Here is a 6,000-nt window from a genome sequence, read left to right as displayed (position 1 = left end):
ACTCCCAGCCCTCTCCTTGGATACTTTTTACTCAAGGCTAGTACCTTGCCATTTGAGCCACAGCACCACTTCTGTTTTTTTCTGAGTAGGTGGTACCAAGGAATGGAACCCAGAGCTGCGAGCATGCTAGGAGAGCACTCTATAACTAGACTATGCTCCCAGCCAAAATCTTGCTTCCATACAAAAAAAATAATAATAATCTCACAGACTTTCCTGCCCTGTCTGGCTTCAAACCCTGATCTTCAGATCTCAGTCTCCTGAACAGTTAGGATTATAGGTGTGATATACTGGCACCTGGCTCAAAATTTATTAAAGAAAAAAAAAAGATACGGTCTAGGAATGTGGCTTGATGGTAGAGTACTCACCTAGCATGCATGAAGTTCTGAGCTTCATTCCTCAGTACCATATAAATAGAAAAAGCCAGAAGTGGCACTGTGGCTCAAATGGCGGAGTGCTAGTCTTGAGCAAAAAGTATGCAAGGACAGTGCAGAGGCCCTGAGTTCAAGCCCTAGGACTGGCAAAAAAAATAGGTGAATCTCATAGACAAAAATACTAACTAAGAAGCACTTGTGTGTGTCTTCATAATAAAGTCTTACAGACAGGTGCAAATAGTAAATCCTCTTTTGCAACTCAGAAGTTATTAATGAGGTTTTTGGTACATATAAGAAATAATATGAAAATGGGGACAAAAGCATGAGGGGGTATCAATGTGTGAGAAATAATGTACCTACTACATGACAAATATAACTATAACCTCTCTATACATTATCCCCCAAATAAAACAAATTAAAAAATAAAGAAAGAAAGAATATGATTCCTACAATAGTTGGCAGTGATAGGGGTTTGTTAACTCATGAAAGCTGGCTCTGATAATAAAGTTGATCTAAAAGCTTTAAAAAGTTAAAGAAGACCCCTCCAGGCAAAAAAAAAACAAAAAAAAACAAAACCTCACAATGTATGGATTTATTTATGTAATGGCCCAAACCAGGCTTGTGGCTGGAAGGAAAAAAATACAAGAACTTTCTGAGGAGCTAGAAGTACACTCGATGGTGACCTATGTGGTGGCTTCATGCATGTGTATTCAGTTGCTAGAGTTCACTGAGCTGTGCATGTTAAGACTTTCACTTGTATAAACAATGCATCTATGTTTTAAATGTGACCCCTGGGTTATTTGTTACTAGACAGTAGACCCCTTATCTCAATTAGACAAACACAGAGGGCACTGTGCAAGGCTCTGGGAACCCACAGAAACAAAAACATTATCCCTGCCTTTAATCAATATTTGCTGTTGATAACAAAGGGATGATGATATTTGCAATCTACCAAAGTCATGATTAGGCTTTGTTCTGGGAAGAAATGACCATTTTTGTCATGGGAAAGGGTATTTAAAAGGACTTGTACCACCATCCATCAGAGAGCCTCACTTCAAACTTTGTTCTTTTGTTTTGGGGGAGAGGAAGAGAAAGATATATTGCCCTTTCTTTTTGTTTCCATATGAATCTGATTTATGCTTGTTTTGTCTTTCACGTTCATATTCCTTATACAGTTTCCAAATAAAAATCAAGTCTATTTATTTTTTTATTTTTATTTTTTGCAGGGCCTGGGCACTGTCCCTGACCCTCTCTGTGCTCAAGGCTAGAGCTCTACCACTTGAGCCACAGCACTACTTACAGCTTTTTCTGAGTAGGTTATTGTAGATAAGAGTCTTACAGACAGGCTGGGAGCGTAGCCTAGTGGTAGAGTGCTCACCAAGCATTCACAAAGCCCTGGGTTCAATTGCTTGGTACCACATACACAGGAAAAGCTGGAGGTGGCACTGTAGCTCAATATGTTCAATGATGGTGCTCAGGCCCCGAGTTCAAGCCCCAGGACTGGGGGAAAAAAAAAGTCTCACAGACTTTCCTGCCTGAGCTTGGCTTTGAACCCTGATCCTCAGATCTCAATTTTCTGAGTAGCTAGAACTACAAGTGTGAGCCACTGGTGCCTAACTATGAAGTCCATTTTTATGAACTAAACCTTGACTTGTTTACTTGGTAAGACCATTTACATATGTTAGAGGTAAGCAAACTTTTTTTTTTTTTTTGGTCAGTCGTGGGGCCTGAATTCAGTGTTTGGGTACTGTCACTGAGCTTTATGGAGATAACAATCTCATTGCCTTTCCTTATGGAGCTGGCTTTGAACTGTGATCCTCGGATCTCAGTGATGTGAGTAGCTAGAATTGCAGATGTGAGCTACCAGCTGATTAAAAAAAAAATAAATTGCCAGTTGTAGAGCTTGAACTCAGGGCCTGTGCACTGTTCCTGAGTGTCTCTTTTGCTCAAGGCTGGCACTCTAGTCATAGTACCACTTGCAACTTTATGTGGTACTGAGGAATTGAACCCAGGGTTTCATGCATACTAGGGAAATGCTCTACCATAAAGTCACATTCCCAGTCCTGATTTTTTTTGGGGGGGGGCTGCCATAGGGCTTGAACACTGGGCCTGGATGCTGGCCCTGAGCTCTTCAACTCTGAGCCCTACCCCTTGAGCCACAGTTTCATTTCCTGTTTTTAGTGATTAATTGGAACTAGGAATGTCAGGTTCTTTTTTTTTTTTGCCAGTCCAGGGGCTTGAGCTCAGGGCCTGAGCACTGTCCTTGGGCTTTCTCAAGGCTAGAGCTCTACCACTTGAGCCTCAGCACCACTTCTGGCTTTTTTCTATGTATGCGGCACCGAGGAATTGAACCTGGGTCTTTGTGCATGCTAGGCAAGCACTCTACCACTAGGCTAAACTCCTGGCCCGAATCTCAGGTTCTTTAGTGCTCTGGCTGGCTTTCAACCCTCAGATCCGAGGAGGAGGAGGAAGAGGAGGAGAGGGGGAGGAGAAGGAGAAGGGGAGAAGGAGAAGAAGAAGAAGAAGAAGAAGAAGAAGAAGAAGAAGAAGAAGAAGAAGAAGAAGAAGAAGAAGAAGAAGAAGAAGAAGAAGAGGCAGCAGCAGCAGCAGCAGCAGCAGCAGCAGCAGCATGCCCATGGTATGACCAGAACTAGGTTGCAATTGTGGTTCCCTAGGGATGGGACCTGAGCTGTGAGGCCAGCAGGTGTGAATAATTTCCCCAGGCTCTGGGACAGGGAAACTGTTTTTAGTTTCTAGGTACCTGGCCCCTGAGGGGGAATAGGGCAGTGAAATGGTAGGCTGGATAAGAAAGTCAAGTAGAGCCTCATTTTAGATTGATTGGTTTGCATTTGAAAGGCATACTGCTTGAGGAGTCCTTTCCCACTTTTAGGAACTGACTAGCCCCAGCCAGGGCAGTCTCTCTAGATCCCCAAAGCCATCCAGGGCAGGAAAGCACTTGAGACTCATCTCCAATTAACTCCCAGAAAAGTTTTTGAGCTGTGGCTGGAAGTGACAGAATAATAGCCTTAAGGAAAAGAGTTCAGGGACAGCACACAGGCCCTGAGTTCAAGGCCCACAAGCAGGGAACAAAACATGAAGTGTGGGGGCTAGAAGCATGGCCTAGTAGTAGCATGCTTGCCTGGCATGGACAACGGCCTGATTTCAAGTCTCCAGAAACAAATAACACAGAACAAGGTGGAAGTAGCACTGTGTCTCCAGTGGCAGAGTGATAGCCTTGAGCAAAAAGTGTCCAAGGACTGGCAAGAAAGAAAGAAAGAAAGAAAGAAAGAAAGAAAGAAAGAAAGAAAGAAAGAAAGAAAGAAAGAAAGAATAAAAAAATGTGAAAGTCTGTCGCATTTGTTTGTTTGTTTTTTGCCAGACCTGGACCTTGAATTCAGGGCCTAAGCACCGTCATTGGGTTTTCTCAAGGCTAGAGCTGTACCACTTGAGCCCCAGCACCACTTCCAACTTTTTTCTATGTATGTGGTACTAAGAAATGGAACTCAGGTCTTCATGCATGCTAGGCAAGCATTCTACCACTAGGCCAAACTCTCAGCCCGAAAGTCCATGTATTAACATATATAAATCAATAAATGTAATCCATTACATCCACAAAGACAAGAACCACAGGATCATCTCAATGCAGAAAATGTCTTTGACAAAATCCAACATCCAGGGCTGGGAGTTTGGCCTACTGGTAGAGTGCTTGTCTAACATGCACAAAGACCTGGGTTCCATTGCTCAATACCATATACATAGAAAAAAGATAAAAGTGATGCTCTGGCTCAAGTGGTAGAGCTCTAGCCTTGAGAAAGCCTAAGGACAGTGTTTAGGCCCTGAGTTCAAGCCCCAGGACTGGCAAAAAAAAAAAAATCAATATCCAGAGGCTGGAAATGTGGCTGAATGGTAGAGTGCTTGTTTGCCTAGCATTGCATGAAGCCCTGAGTTCATTACTCAGTACCACATAAACAGAAAAAGCTGGAAGTGGTGATATGGCTCAAGTGGTAGAGTGCTAGCCTTGAGCAAAAGAAGCCTAGGGATAGCTCCCAGGTCTTGAGCTCAAGTTCCAGGACTGGCTATATATCCAATATCCATTTATGTTAAAAGCCTTGGAAGAAGTAGTGCTGTGAGCCGGTTGTGGTAACTCACACCGGTAATCCTAGCTACTCAGGAGGCTGAGATCTGAGGATCGTGGTTCAAAGCCAGCTCAGGCACTAAAAAGTCCATGAGTCTGTGAGACTCTTATCTCCAAGTAATCACTAGAAAACTGGAAGTAGCACTGTGGTTCAAGAGATAGGGGGGTAGCCTTGAGCTGAAGAGCTGAGAGACAGCACCCAGGCCCAGAGTTCAAGCCACATGACCAACAACAACAACAAAAAATTCAGAGTAAAATTTGGCTGGGAGGGTGGCCCAATGGTAGAGTGCTTGCCTAGCATGCCCGAAGCCCTGGATGCGATTCCTTGGTATCACATACACAGAAAAAGCCAGAAATGGTGCTGTGGATCCTGGAGAAAGCCCAAAGACAGTGCCCAGGCCCTGAGTTCAGGCCCCAGAACTGGTAAAGAAAGAAAGAAAGAAAGAAAGAAAGAAAGAAAGAAAGAAAGAAAGAAAGAAAGAAAGAAAGGCCTTGGAGAAGAATAGAAGGCACATTCCTTAAAATAATAAAGGCTTGATGTGACAGATCAATAGCCAATATCATACTGAATAGTGAAAAACTAAAACTATTTCCTCTAAAAATTAGGGAAAAGATTAAGGTCGTCCACTCTCTCCACAGTTCTTCAATATATTCTGGAGTTCCTAGCCAAAGCAAGAAGGCAAGAAAAGGACACAAAAGAAGTAGTCTATCTCTATTTGCTGGTGACATAATCTCGTATCCAAAAGACTCCAAAGTCTCCACCCCTAAGTTCCTAGAACAGATCAACCATTTTGACAAAATAGCAGGACAGAAAATAAAACCACAGCGAGGTGCCAGTGACTCACGCCTATAATTTTAGCTACTCAGGAAGCTAAAATCTGAGGATCCCAGTTCAAAGCCAGCCCAGGCAGAAATGTTCCCATGTGATTCTCATCTTCAATTAACCGGAAGTAGAGCTATGGCTCAAAGTGGTAAAGCACTAGCTTTGAGCAAAATTGCTCAGGTTCAGTGTCCAGGGCCTGAGTTCAAACCCTATGACAAAAAAAAAAAATCTGGTTTTGACACAAGACCAATGGAACATATTAGAAGACCCAGAAATAAAATCATATACTTAAGAGTTAACTGATATTTGATAAGGGGATCAAAGACATACAGTGAGGAGAAAAACAGCTTCTTCAATAATTGGCGTTTGGGGGCTGGGAGCGTGGCCTAGTGGTAGAGTGTTTGCTTGTCTATCATACATGAAGCCCTGAGTTCAGTTCCTCAGTACCACACACACAGGAAAAGCCAGAAGTGGTATTGTGATTCAGTGGTGCTGTGATCTACCCCCTGATAGAGTGCTAGCCTCGAGCAGAAAATGCTCAAGGACAGTGCTCAGGTCCTGAATTCAAGGCCGAGGACAAAGAAGGAGGAGGAGGAGGAGGAGGAGGAGGAGGAGGAGGAGGAGGAGGAGGTGGAGGCTGAGGAAGCTGAGATCCAAAGGATCAAGGTTCA

At 43.4% G+C, this 6,000-nt stretch overlaps 1 pseudogene; it reads left to right on the top strand.

Moving 5' to 3' along the window:
- The first annotated feature begins 562 nt into the window (after positions 1–562).
- On the top strand, positions 563–676 carry LOC150050158 (small nucleolar RNA SNORA40; annotated as a pseudogene).
- The last annotated feature ends 5,324 nt before the right edge of the window (positions 677–6,000 follow it).

The sequence above is a fragment of the Megascapheus bottae genome, chromosome 18, assembly GCF_031878675.1.
Source record: "Megascapheus bottae isolate mThoBot1 chromosome 18, mThoBot2.hap1, whole genome shotgun sequence".
NCBI lineage: Eukaryota > Metazoa > Chordata > Mammalia > Rodentia > Geomyidae > Megascapheus > Megascapheus bottae.
Note: the sequence above shows the minus strand (reverse complement) of the source record. Positions and strands in the feature narration are given on the sequence as shown.